We start from the raw sequence: 14,454 nt of genomic DNA on the forward strand, positions 1-14,454 counted from the left end.
TTAAAACGTGGCGATTCTTTTCCACTTCTGATTCTAATTCTTAGTTCTGGTTTCAAAACGGTACTCCAATATCTGTAGGTACACAAATATAAACATACATATCAATATGCAGGCGTCAACGGTTTGAAAATCTTCACCTCGCCATAAATCCTAATACCGAAAAAAGGGTAAATCAAGTAGGAAAAACAAATAGTCTCTACCTGTATCTGATAGCCAAAGGGTATAAATCTCTTAAGCCTTATTACGATGGTAATTCTTGGTTGAATGAACACTGGTCATCATATCACACATATTCCATTAGGTCTATCTGTGCAAAAAACAAACAAACACACACAAAAAACATGTGAGGACAGAACGTGTCACCTTATTAATCCACACTTGATACAAGTAAACTTCTCCATATGCCAACTCTGCAAATCGCGGTGAGAGAGAAAAAACTCAATAGAGAACCTCACCTCAACAGAACCGCATTATTTTCTGTCTGTCAATACTGGGCCGGAAAAGAACTTCCAAAATCCATAAATTACCCAGACGCTCCAAAAACACATGTTTGTTTACCCCAATATATTGGGACACGCTATTTTGTTGTTTTCAAAAACTGCCGTAACCTAAATAACAAAACATATTATCAGCAGATTTTAATTGATGCACCAATGCCACCAGACGTACCTAACGGCCTGCACTGCCACTAAATGAAGAGCGTTCCTTACCTTAGTTAGACACATGTTCCCATACAAGTGGAACACTCGACCATAGTTATAATCCAATCTTCCAATCAGTCGTGATAAACGCCAGACGTTATCGGCATAAATCACGTGATAACATTACCTGGTATCTAAACTAACCTAAGTTGCTAGGTGATTACTCCCGCCTGCTCAATCACCCGAGATGCGCCCAAAAAGCACCTAGCTCTCATAATGCCCGATCACACCAATGTGTCTAACGTAGGACGTTATCAGCGAAAATCACGTGATCACATTCCATGATATCCAAACAACCCTCAGTTGCTGGGCGACTACTCCCGCCTACTCGAAAATACACCTAGCTCCAATATCGCCCGATCACACCAATGTGTCCACCATCGAGGTCACACACGCCATTACATGGACCCATTTGCGCACCCCAGAAACACAACCAACAGCACGGCATGTAGCCCAAATGCACAATGGAGTAAAAAACACTGTGACCACAACAAATGTAAAAAATAGGTTGGAGGTTCCATACCCATATGACTGCAACCCATCATTGGAGAAAATCGCTACAGGGCATCCTTCTTTACATCAAATATAGGCATTTCGTAATGGGGTAACACTTAGAACATTTTGCTCCCAATATATATTGCAAACCCAGCAGGAAAAGTACCAGCTATTGGACCCATAGAAAGTATATATTCTATATTATTTAACATCATGCCATTCAATACTTTCGATGAGTCCTGAAAGGTGACTCTTTGTCAAAAAGATAAGTTTCTGTTCCAAATTAAGTAATTTTCTATTAGTCAGTTCTTGCCACTTTCCTTTTACCTTTTTTAGAATACACCATTCAAAGTCATTCTCACCAGGTCCCAGGTCTCTAAAATGCGCTACCAAAGGGGCTTTATCAATATTGTTCCTCGGGCAGCTCCTATGCTCAATCATACGACTTTTGCACCTCCTGCTGGTGTTGCCAATATATAAAGGGCACATGGACATTTAATCAATTAAATCACATTTGTTGTGTTACAATTCGTATGTTCTTGCAAAATCCAATCATGGTTCAGACCTAAATTCACCACAGATAACTTTTTGTGTTAAAGGGCACATTACACAGTTACCACACGGGTGGTGGCCCACAACCTGAGGTAGGCCCCACAAAGTGATTTGTGTACAAGTTTGAACTTCTGTTTGCTGAATATCATTTTTCATCACCAAGTTTCTGATATTGGTACTCTTCTTGAAAGCCACCACCGGTCGAGGAGTACGCATGATCTTTCTCCAATTCTTACAGATTATACCCTTCACTTTATAGGATAAATTGCTAAAGGCATTTACCAACACTAGAGGAGGGTTCTGTGTATCTTTACTCTTTTTTTCAAACAAAGACAATTGAATATTGTTAAAAGCTCACTTTGCGGCTTGTTTCACCACCCTCACAGGATATCCTCGATTGTTCAGTTTTTTGATCAAGACATTTGCTCCTTCCTCATAGTTCTCATTGGTGCTGCTATTTCGTTTAATCTGCAAAAATTGCCCAAACGGTAAGTTATCGCGGACATGTTTTGCGTGATGACTTTTGTAATGGAGGAGAGCATTTTTATCAGTTTCCTTCACATACGGCTTCACACACAATTTCTGGTTGTTATGATAGATAGTAAGATCCAAATAGTTCACTTCTATCACACTAAAAGTAGCCTTGAATTTGAGATATCTGTTCTGTGTATTCAACCAAGTCAAGAAATGTTTATACTACCACCCCATCATAGAAGAAACTCTCCCTCATTACAATTGTGACCCACCTTTGGCTGACTGTAGGTACTCCGTGGACCTAGCACACCTTTAGGGAACCCAGTGAGTTTATTCAGAATTCCACTTATTGCATGTAATTCATGTTACTGACTTATTTACATTCAGTAACCTACATGCCTTGGGGCACCACTTTCTCATCAGCATGCAGAGAAAGTGTATCCATACACACACTTAACTTTCTATCTTGCTTATTTGTATATATTTACTCTTGTCCTAACCGTGTCCCATGTGCTAAATGAGGTAACAAAATTATTTACCGCAGTTATATGATACTAGGGTCACCCACTGACTTTTCCCCTAACACAGTAATCACGAGAGATAAAATAAAACCAAAAAAAGAAATTGCACCAGCTTTGTTTTTTGTTATAATAATGGTCTTTGCTATACACAACCTAGAATGTTACAATTACACATATGCTTACCAACAGCGAGCACAACCTCGCCCTCTAAAAGATAAACACAGAAAAGAGAACAAGTACATGGCAACACGAAGAATCCTGATTCATTTCTTTTCTTTTCTTTTCAACTATTGCACATGGAAAGGAATACAAATAAAGCATTTTGTGTTATAATTCAGCACCCTGAGCTAATCTGATCACATGACAGCCAACCAAGTACTCCTCAATTACATAACTTACAAATGTATTTGAAGTCTGCTCTTGCTGCCAGGGTTTATCTTCGCGACCTCACAGCTCATGGACATAGCCTTTAGAATTCCTTCTACTTTGATGCCAGCAACCCGATCCCTTTCTGCATGTTTTGTCAGCTGTTTTCAAAGCTGAATCCTGGAGTCCCGTCCAGGAAGACACCGACAGCTTTCGAATTTCTGGAAGGACTGCCTTCTCTCCCCAGCTCAGTTGATTAGAAAAACTCTGGCTGTCTGTCAAACTCAGATCAGCATTCTACTGACCTCAACACTACTACCAGCTCTTGATTCTCACCAATCATATTACAAGAATGTTTATGTATCAAGTAATTTCCTGCGAGGACAATGGAAGCTCTCAGCCTGCATAAAAAAAATTTGCACATAGCAAACAACTTTTCCTTTTTTTTTAATCGTGCATCTCCCCATGGAAAAACACAAACTGAAATGACTTTCAAACTGTGCCTACCGCACTGCATTATAAAGTTAATTGGGACAGTTAATTGGTTAGTGGACTTTTTTATTAGTTATTAGTTGTTAGTTATTTCCAGTGCAGTTTCACACAGATATGAAAGTATCCAATTTGTAAATATGCACGCTTCTTCATTTTAAAATGACTGCCCCCTTTACTGAATGTTTTTGACAATAATGCTTACTGGCATTCTCCTAAAAAAGAAAACACGTTTTGCTAAATACTTTTAACAATAATGCTTGCTGGCCTATTGCTAGAAAGCTGTTCCTTGCACCCATTTCTAAAAGGCTGCATCTACATACTAAACAATGAAACCCTCACTTTTACTTCCCTTTGAATCTGTACACATGTGCTGTTGTTTGCACAAATATTTCATGCATGAATATATCCCTACAAAGCCATGATTTGAGTGCGTTCGACACCGAGCAAACCTCGAGGACCCTTCGAAGCTGCCTTTGGTGCTCATTGTTCTCCAAATTGTTGTTTGCTGTTAGACTCTGTTACCGTTGCACCGTGCCAGCTGAGGGGCATTTTCGCCATGGATCGAACCAACGGTACTGCTGACTTGCAATGTTCAAGTCACTGTTTGAAGCACCTGCTTCTTCATCGCCGCTCCTGTAAATCGATTGACCAGACCCTGGTTGCAAACAGCGACGTCCGAGAATCTGCATGGAATTGACTCACCTACTCATCCTGGCACCTACTCGACTGCCATCGAACGTCCACAGCTGACCGAACCTGGTGACCTCCTGATCTGCACAGCTTGAGAAGATGCTTTGAGAACTAAGCTACCTTCTATTCGACCCTAACTCGACACCTGCTTGTCACTGGACCATTGGGACTGTCACATCCTCTAACCGAAGAGAACCTGCGAACTGCACCGAGAAGCCTAGTTTCACACTGTCAAACTGCCAAGATATTTGCAAAGGTATTACTGACTGATATCTGCACCCAATGTCCATCTTGTGGCCTCAGAGACTGAATGGGTCATTGTAATCCCTTTTGCAAACTAAAGAAATATCCTTTTTGAGCATTGGGGTCTTTTAATTTTTATTTTATTTCTATTTATTGGAATTTGTTGAGCGCTTTTGCCAAATCACTGTACGTACATTAAAACAAGATACAAAAAATGAAAAACCTTGAAAATACAATAAGTAAGTCAGTGTTTAAGGGTCGTACAGAAGTGAAAGATAGTGGGCTTTGAGACAGATCCAGAAAATATGATAGCTAGGTGAAGAAAGGATAGAAAGTGCAAGATAGTTCTGGTGAAAAGTAGCAAGAAGGGAGAAAGAACAAAAGTGGGAGTATGCAAAACAGGGTTTAGGGACAACAAGACGAAAAGTGTTCTGAGAGTGGAGAGGACGTGCAGGGTAATAGAAGTAGTCTAAAGATGAGAAATAGGATGGAGCAAAGCCATGGAAACCCTTAAAAACAATACATAGAAAAGGAAAAATAAACCGCGATTCAAATGGTAAAATAGAGGCGGAAAGGAGTGAGGAGGTGATGGACGCATGGTGTAAGAGAAAAAAGAAGACAAATAGAGTAACTGTAAATAGAATGAAAGGGGTAAAATGGGTTACTGGAAGGTCAATGAGAAGGGCTGAGCAGTAATCAAGTCTAGAGAAAATGAGTGCAGTGATAATACATTTAGAGGCCTGGAATGACAGAAAAGAGCAGACATGACAAAGGTTAAAGAGAAGAAAGCAACAGTTTTGAGCCGTAGAACCTATGTGAGAAGAAAACGAGAGAGAAGAGTCAAATAGAACACCTAGGTTATGGGCTGAGGAAGAGAAAGAAAGCTGAGATGGGGGAAACAAAAGAGAAGAAAGAGGGGAAAGAAGAGGGGGAGAAGATGGAGGAACGAAGAGTACCTCTGGTTTAGACTGTTGAGATGAAGTAAATAAGAAGACATCCAGCCGTAGGGTGGGCACGAGTTAAGAAATAAGCAGTATCAAGATCTGAGAGAGGGGAAAAGACAGAAAAACAAGGAAGAGAAGGAGAATGAGAGGAGGGTACTGATGAGGAAGGTGCAGATGAAGAAGTAGGAAAAGCATAATGAAGAGTAGTAACCTCAAAGGTAAAATAATCAGCAAGATCAGCGGCAGAAAGTACAGAGGAATGAGAGGGATTAGGTGAGCGGAGAGAGAGGATACTATTGAGAAGTTGGAAAAGACGATGTGGGTGGTGAGAAAGGGTGAGAGAAGAAAAGTATTGGGGTTTTGTTTGCCACAAGAAGAAGGGAATGATAGGAGGAATGAAGCAAAGAGAGAGAATTAAGACAGAGATTGAGTTGTTTTCCATCGGTGCACAGACTTCCGGAGGGAGGAATGAAAGGACACAATGTATAGAGTAAGTCAAGGTTGAGGGGGTTTATGGGTAGGGGTAAAAGATAGAGCAGGATAGTGGTAGTCGAGGATTGAGATACTTGCAGACTGAAGAGAAGTAGCTGACAAGTTAACTGGTAACTGTGAAAATGACTCAGGAGATGGAAGAGAGGAATTAAGAGAGACAAGAAAAGTCGAAGTGTTAAAGCAACAGAGATAGTGATGTAAAAAGGAAAAGGGCACTTGAGAAAGAGGAAGGGTGGGAGAGAGGAGAAAAGTCATAGAGAAAAGAAGGTGATCTGATGAATACAGAAGATGTGAAGAGACCAGTGCTTTGCAAAAAGCAGTGGAAAAAATGAGATCTAAAAAGAACCAGAGTTATGGGGAGGTGGTCAGTCCAAAGAGAAGAGATGATTGGAGTCCAAAAGATAAAGCCAAGAATAGTTGCAGCGCCTGCATCACCACCTCTCCCAGTTGGGTGAGGTGTGTGAAAAAAGTATAAAGAGGAGAAGTAAGGGAAGCAGGGACAGCAGTGTCTGTACGGGAGAGCCGTGTTTCCGTAAGGCAGGGAAATTGTAAATTGAATTGTTCAAAAATATCAAGAATAGAGTGTTATATATTTGCGAACAGAGAAGGCATTCCACAATCCAATAAAAATTGGGGATGGACGGCAAGATACAACAGGAAGGGAAATACGATTAGAAGGGAGACGTAAGCGTCAGTGTTAGACTGAGAGAGGACGGTGCAAAAGATGGACCAGCATCTGAAAGCCCATATCAGTGTGCGAAAACAAAAAGAATAAATGGAGAAAAAGTAAGAAGACAGAAAGAAATTAATTGACCCCCCGGTCTCATTACCCAGAGTGCTGCATCTATTATATCTTTGCATCTTCTGTGTTCCTTCTGCAAGGGTGAGTTTTTACAGTGTTTTCTAGTTAGTAATTATTGTACATGTTGTGTTTGATTAAAATACAAATTTTTCTAGAACCTTGATTGGCTATTGCTTTATTTATGACTGTTATACTTCGCTGTTTGGGTTGCTACTGAACCACATTCACACCCCTCTTGAAGATACAGCCTTCCTTCACCTCAGCTCACGTTACCACAAAAGGCGAAGGAAGTACATCTTTTCAATGTGGCTGTTTTACTTTTATGATTGTGTTGGCTCCTGGCTTGTAGAAGTGTGAGAGCTGAGTAGGCACTTTAGCCTCTACTCATCTTTGTACTCCTGCATGGCAGAAGTGAATTCGGCTCCATCACAAAGGCATTGCAAACTGTGATTTGGTATGTGTTTTCATGAATTTAACTAATTCTACATTTATTCTACATATGATCAAATGGAGGAAAGCTTGCATCTGAGTTAATAGGTATTAAAGGGGATGATGTGTGACTCAGTGTTGTAAAGAATGAAATACACCCACTATACATTAAAATAGCATATTGCATGTTATCTTGGTGTCCCGTGACCTTATAAAACATTGGTCTTCAATCTTTTTTGGTCTGGGCCCCCCTGAGCGAAATGTGGGCAGGCCGGGCCATCCCAAAAATGTCAAATGGACAGTAAGTCCAAATGGCTATGAACTATCACACACTGTTGCTGCACCCTATTCCAAGTATAGTCTATGGGCTCCACCACCTGCTTCTAACACAGTCTCTGGACTCCCCCATCCCACTCCTATCCCAGTCCCTGGGCTCTCCCCACCACAGACCTTGGGCTCTCCCACCCTGCTCCCACCACTATCCCATGGCTCCCCCATTCTGCTATCACCACATTCCCTGGGCTCCCCACACCCTGCTCCCAGAACAGTTCCAGCACCAGTGACAGCTTTTGAATCTTGTAAGTGGAGCGGCATAAATATTTCCCCCAGATATGTCATAGCGGTCAAGCATAGTGGGGGTGCCCAAACCAATCAAAAGGTGTTCAGGTCAATCCTCTCCTGGGATTATTTCTAAATGAATGGGTTAAAATGTTGCATTTTAGAGCGCACTTTAAAAATAAATTGAGTGAAAAGCCAAACAGTTTGTAATTGTTGATGGGGCCCTAGGGGGCAGGCATGGTATTTTTTTTGACCAGACATATATGATAGATGTCCAGTAGAAAGATACCACCGCTGTTCCCTGGGCCTCACATGACCTAACACACTCACATAATCAAATTGATTATGTGTGTGTGCAATGCGCTGGGAAGTCCAGGAGGAAAGAATTGTATATTTTACTGGACATCTCTGATAGATGTCCAGTAGAAACATACCATCCCTGTGCCCTGGGCTCCACAGCGCCTCAGAAGGAGAACTATGTCTGCCTGGTGGGTAGGGGGATTGTGCAACAAAGGCATTTTCAAAATGCCTTTGTTGTACAACCCTCCCCCCACTCGCCAGAATTAGCTCCACGGACCAACACAAAAACACACACACTTTTACACAGCATTCACACAGCAAGCACTCTATCATCCACACAAGTACCCATCATCATACAGTCACTCATAACACAAACATACACATCATCCATATACATGTTTAAAAAACAATACATGAACATTAAACGTACCTTCTGTCCTGGTCCTGAAGTTTCTTCCCCAGCGCTCCACCTCGTGCATCAAGAACAGTAATTGGGTGGCAATAGCTTCCTGGTTCATGCACATGTGTGCAGGGGCCTCAGCGTGGGTGCTGAAATACCCAGCTCCAACCTGCTCTGTCTGTCTGTGCAAGGATGCGCAGGAGCGTACCCTCACACATATAGACATGCAGTTCCCCAGCCAGCCTTTCCAATAAGCTATGCAAGGCTCATTGAGCATGTGCGGCTGGGGGAACTAAACTGTCAAATGAAAACAGTGTTTCCCTTTGACAATTCAGCCAGCCCAGGAGTGTTCCATCAGCTGGAAAAAGCAGCTCTGAGCGCACTCAGTGTTTCACTAATAATTAATTTTATTTGTATGTTTTGCGTATTCCACACTTCCTCCATTATGGAATCATCCCAAGACATCTGCTCTGTTTAATCCAGGTTTAAGCAACACCTACACAAATAATTCCCGGACATCAGTGACTACTCCTGAAAATTGAGTCTATGTAAATCCTTATTCTTTTCCATTTTCTTATCTAGATCCCCACACAACTACTCTATTTCAAGAATTAATGTAGGCCGCCAAGAAAACCTAGAAGTAGGTATTGCTCATTAATTTATAAAGTTTGGAGACCGTGCCTTTTTGTTCACTCTCTGGTGTACAAGACAGACCCATATGGGTGCGGTCACAGGTAAACCACATTCAGTCAGCTTTATTTAATACCCTACGCAGTCTCTTCAAGAATGTAAAACTTACATCATCTCAAACCCAATTTCTCGTTTTCATTTTTTGAACAGTTTAACTTGGCCATGAGTCAATTGTTCGCATTGTCAATCTGTTCTTTTTCTGCTCCCCTTTTCTAATTAAATGATCAAAAGCGGTGTAGCTGCAGGTTTAAATCTTCGTGGTGTGTGTGTACATGATGATGTCAGAAGGGCCCTGTTGACTGAAAGAGATGCCCATACCCCAGGTCTGACATTGTGTACCGAGCTACTGAATAATAATAATACTTTATTTCTTATATAGTTCTAAACACCAATAGGTCCCAGAGCGCTGAAATAACCAAAGACATTATCATCCCACAGAGTGGTACTCATTTTATCGACCTCCGAAGAATGAAACGCTGAGTTGACCCTGCCAGGACAAAGATATCAGGGGTGAACGCTTAGCTTGCTATACCAAAGCATTCTCAATGTAATGCTCACTAGCACTGATTCCACACTCTGCCACCTGTGATTGGAATCTTTTTGCTTTAATTGAAATAGAGACTGCTTCTGGAGATCCCTATAGTACTTGCTTAAATTAGAACATGGCATACCTTTCTCTTTCATGGAAAACAGCATTGGTTTTCCAGGGATTCTGTATATATTACCACCTCACAAGAATCTGATGACTTTGCTTCACAGTTTCTTTAACTTTTAAGGTGTATTTCATTTGGTGGAGTTTGGAAGAAATGTGTCAACCGGGAAAGTATGTGTAATATTATCACAAATATTTTCTTAGCCATGATGTTACAAGGGCCTTCAGGGTGATGAACTAATGAGCAGATACTTATTATTATTATTTCTTTGTTTTTTGTCTAAGTAAAAACTCAACCTTAACAAAATGGTAAAAGAAAAACGAGCATACATAGACATATAAAACACATATTACTTTAGCACTTACTGCATAATTAGCCACACTTTAGCCATCATACAAAATTACAATATTATCCATCAATTGATATACCACTATTAAAAAAAAACACCAGAAATTTCAACCATGATAAAACAGACCATTTTTGTTAAAGCAAAAGCAATTTACATAAATCATTTTGTCCCAGGTCATCATGAATACCCAATGAATTTGAAAAACCCACAGTGGCGATCGCATACGAAGTCGGTGTACCCCTCAGACAATTTTTTCAAAACACCTCTGCATCAAGCAAAAGTTTTCCCACACACTTGGAAAAATGTAGATTACGATTTTTGTTCACAGCAGGACACCACAGAGATGTTTCAAGGATTCAATAGATTCACTATCCTTACAGAAACGACAAAAACTCATTTCCCTTGTCAATTTCCCATGACAAACTAATATTTCACGTGTCTTGTAGAGGTTCCAATGAAAACGAACAAAGTCTTGCCTCATTCTTTGGCAGGGAAAAAGTTTCATATGTTGTGCCAGGTTACCCACCCATTTGTGTACATGAGCAAAATGAGGTAAACTTTTTTGTTGATGGAATTTATCGGTTATGCTCGCCCACTCAAGCAGCTTTAAAGACCTCTTAACCATTTTAGGATTATTTATCAGGTCCAATCTAGATAAACCCAAAAACGACAGCATTAGTAAACACTCCCTCTCAAATTCTTTTAAAGATTTAATTTGTCACTCATCAACCAGCCAAGATCATAATATAAAGAGTTCGAGCCAGAGGTTATAAGCTTACAAAATAGTGACAATTTGTTCTACTTTACCACACCAATAATTTCTCCAAAGCCCAAGTCAAACAGGATTGCTGACATTGGCACAGAGTGCCATAACCGACTCTCCATTCTGACTAAAATGGCTTCGACCCAATTGGTGTAGATTTCAAATCCGTAAGTAAGTTTAGGGTTTACAGGCCCAACATAGAATTTAATTAAGGGAACACTCGAGAATTTACAGAATATTCCTTTTAAACAAATCATCTGGGAGAAATGTTCCCTCTAAACTGTGCGCATATGCGCTTGCCCAGCTTCCTTCTGGGTGCCGCTCAGAAGATTTTTAGCAGCGCACACAGACAATTCTCACCTATTCAAAAAGATTTAATAAGGCCCAAACCACATTAATTACCTGAAATGTTCTTTCTCTTAAAATAAGCATCTAGTCTTGATATTCTGCTCATTTGCATTACACTACTATGCAAGGGTGACCGTAAACACCTAAAATCCCGAACAGCAAAATACACAAACAAGAGGTAAAAACGATATGAAAAACTGGCATGATGAACAGAAGTATCTAACCACGATATGCCTTCACACATTAACCAAATATTGTTCCCTCGCCACCCATGACTCCTAAACTTGACTCTACCACACTTTTACCTTATGACTCTAACTTCCGCCCCAGAACACCATTGGTGGCAGTACCAGACTGATTTGCATATGGTTGGACCCCTTTTTCAATGGCGCAGATGGACTAAAAAACGGTGGTGTGGAAGGTTGCCCAGAGCAATGCCAGTGGTACAGATTCATTCAAAACCTTCCACCCATCACTTTTGTGGTCACAGTTTGTCTCACTATGTGAGAGAGGGTATGCCCAGACGTGGGTCCCTTGCTCGCTGCGCCATAGGGAACCAAGCTGCACCTCGCTGAAGAGGCCCAACAAGGCTGAAACATGTCTGGGGATGCTTGTGTTTCCGTGCAGAGGGGACCTGGCCTAGCAGTTCGGGCTGGGCTGCTACCATTGGTGGCAGTACCAGACTGATTTGCATATGGCCTGACCCCTTTTGCAATGGCGCAGACGGGCTAAAAAACAGTGGTGTGGAAGGTTGCCCAGAGCAATGCCAGTGGTACAGATTCATTCAAAACCTTCCAACCATCACTTTTGTAGTCACAGTTTGTCTCACTATGTGAGAGAAGGTATGCCCAGACGTGGGTCCCTTGCTCGCTGCGCCATAGGGAACCAAGCTGCACCTCACTGCGGAGGCCCAACAAGGCTGAAACATGTCTGGGGTTGCTTGTGTTTCCGTGCAGAGGGGATCTGGCCTAGCAGTTCGGGCTGGGCTGCTACCATTGGTGGAAGTACCAGACTGATTTGCATATGACTGACCCCTTTTGCAATGGTGCAGACGGGCAAAAAAACGGTGGTGTGGAAGGTTGCCCAGAGCAATGCCAGTGGTACATATTCATTCAAAACCTTCCACCCATCACTTTTGTGGTCACAATTTGTCTCACTATGTGAGAGAGGGTATGCCCAGACGTGGGTCCCTTTCTCGCTGCGTCATAGGGAACCAAGCTGCACCTCAGTGAGGAGGCCCAACAAGGCTGAAACATGTCTGGGGTTGCTTGTGTTTCTGTGCAGAGGGGACCTGGCCTTGCAGTTCAGGCTGGGCTGCTTCCATTGGTGGCAGTACCAGACTGATTTGCATATGGCTGGACCCCGTTTGCAATGGCGCAGATGGGCTAAGAAACTGTGGTGTGGAAGGTTACCCAGAGCAATGCCAGTGGTACAGATTCATTCAAAACCTTCCACCCATCACTTTTGTGGTCACAGTTTGTCTCACTATGTGAGAGAGGGTATGCCCAGACCTGGGCCCCTTGCTCGCTGCGCAGTAGGGAACCAAGCTGCACCTCACTGAGGAGGCCCAACAAGGCTGAAACCTGTCTGGGGTTGCTTGTGTTTACGTGCAGAGGGGACCTGGCCTAGCAGTTCGGGCTAGGCTACTACCATTGGTGGCAGTACCAGGCTGATTTGCATATGGCTTGACCCCTTTTGCAATGGCGCAGATGGGCTAAAAAATGGTGATGTGCAAGGTTGCCCAGAGCAATGCCAGTGGTACAGATTCATTCAAAACCTTCCACCCATCACTTTTGTGGTCACACATTGAGATACTACCAGACAACATTGACTCTTCCTCTCTTGGCTCTGCGAAAGGTTAGCAGATGTGTACCTACATCCACTTGGTTTATGTTGTGATATGAATAACGTTCACGTGCCAGAATTTCTGTTACTGATAGTATCTTACCAAAAGCGGCACCTACACCGTACAATCGAACTACTAGCTCAAATATCGAATAATGACTGTAAATAAGAAGGCTACTTGGATGTGTAACGTTTTCCCATACTTTCTCTTCTTTGTACATATGTCATGCAAGTGCTTTGAAGGGTCTCCCTTGCAAGTTAATGCATTATAAAACTCACATATCGATTTGCCCTCTAAGGATTTTGCGAAGACAAATGTGATGTCCAGCGTCTCCTACTTTAGCACCACTAACATTACCCTGTAAGAAGAGAGCAACATTGCAATACCATTTACTTTGCCTTCAATGGATACTGGGTATGGACTATGCCTGGGATTACTCGTCCATAGTATCACAGCACTGCATAATCCTACACAATGATATAAGGGTGGGGTATACTGCAATCAATCATGTATGCACTGCAAAATAATTGTGTGCATACAGAGTCATGACATACTTAGAAATGCACATAATATGTTGAGGCATTAACGATGCCTTGCATACAAAGTATTGTAGGTCTGCAAATATCCCAGCAAGTGTTTACTGCTACAATCCCTCACTGTTTACAGTGCTCTAGCAACTAGTATTGGAGGCTAGCACAGGGGCCGGTGAAGGGTTGGTTAGAAGAGCACAGGTCATCACTCCTTGTGGGTGATGAACAAAGCAGCAATTTTTTAAAAACCAAGTCATACGTTTCGGCAGTACACTGAAGAAAATGTGTTGCTTATTTGCTAAAGGATAGGAAAGTCTAGTACCCATCTGGACAACAGCATCTTTTTCTTTCTACGCTCAGCTGCTGAGGGCATTTCAATATAACCATGTGTTCTGAGTGTATCGTCTCTAGTATCCCCTTCCATCTTATTTAACTGATAACAAAGAATTACAGAAGAGGGATCAATAGTTACTGAAGAAGGCACTCAATTAGTTGTATCTCTGTTGAATTGACGCTATTAACTTCAAAGGCATATATGGTATTTTCTTCAGCAGGGCTCCATAATAAACCTCAGTAAAGCTCTTGTTTAATTTTTTCTAGGCTGTGGTGTGGAAGGGTCTGCAAAACTATAGACTTTATTATGTGCCCTTTCATTGCACTTCCTTTGTCAGGGGTCTAATTAGATTTTGCTTCCTACTTGGAGTCAAATGATTTTTCAGGGAGTAAAAAAGTAATTAGCTTTGCCAATAGGGATACTTTCTGTTTATCAAAAGATGTTCTTCACCTTAAAATTCCTCATGAAATTGGGCATTAATA

The sequence above is a fragment of the Ambystoma mexicanum genome, chromosome 7q, assembly GCF_040938575.1.
Source record: "Ambystoma mexicanum isolate Mex_15411 chromosome 7q, UKY_AmexF1_1, whole genome shotgun sequence".
Taxonomy (NCBI): domain Eukaryota; kingdom Metazoa; phylum Chordata; class Amphibia; order Caudata; family Ambystomatidae; genus Ambystoma; species Ambystoma mexicanum.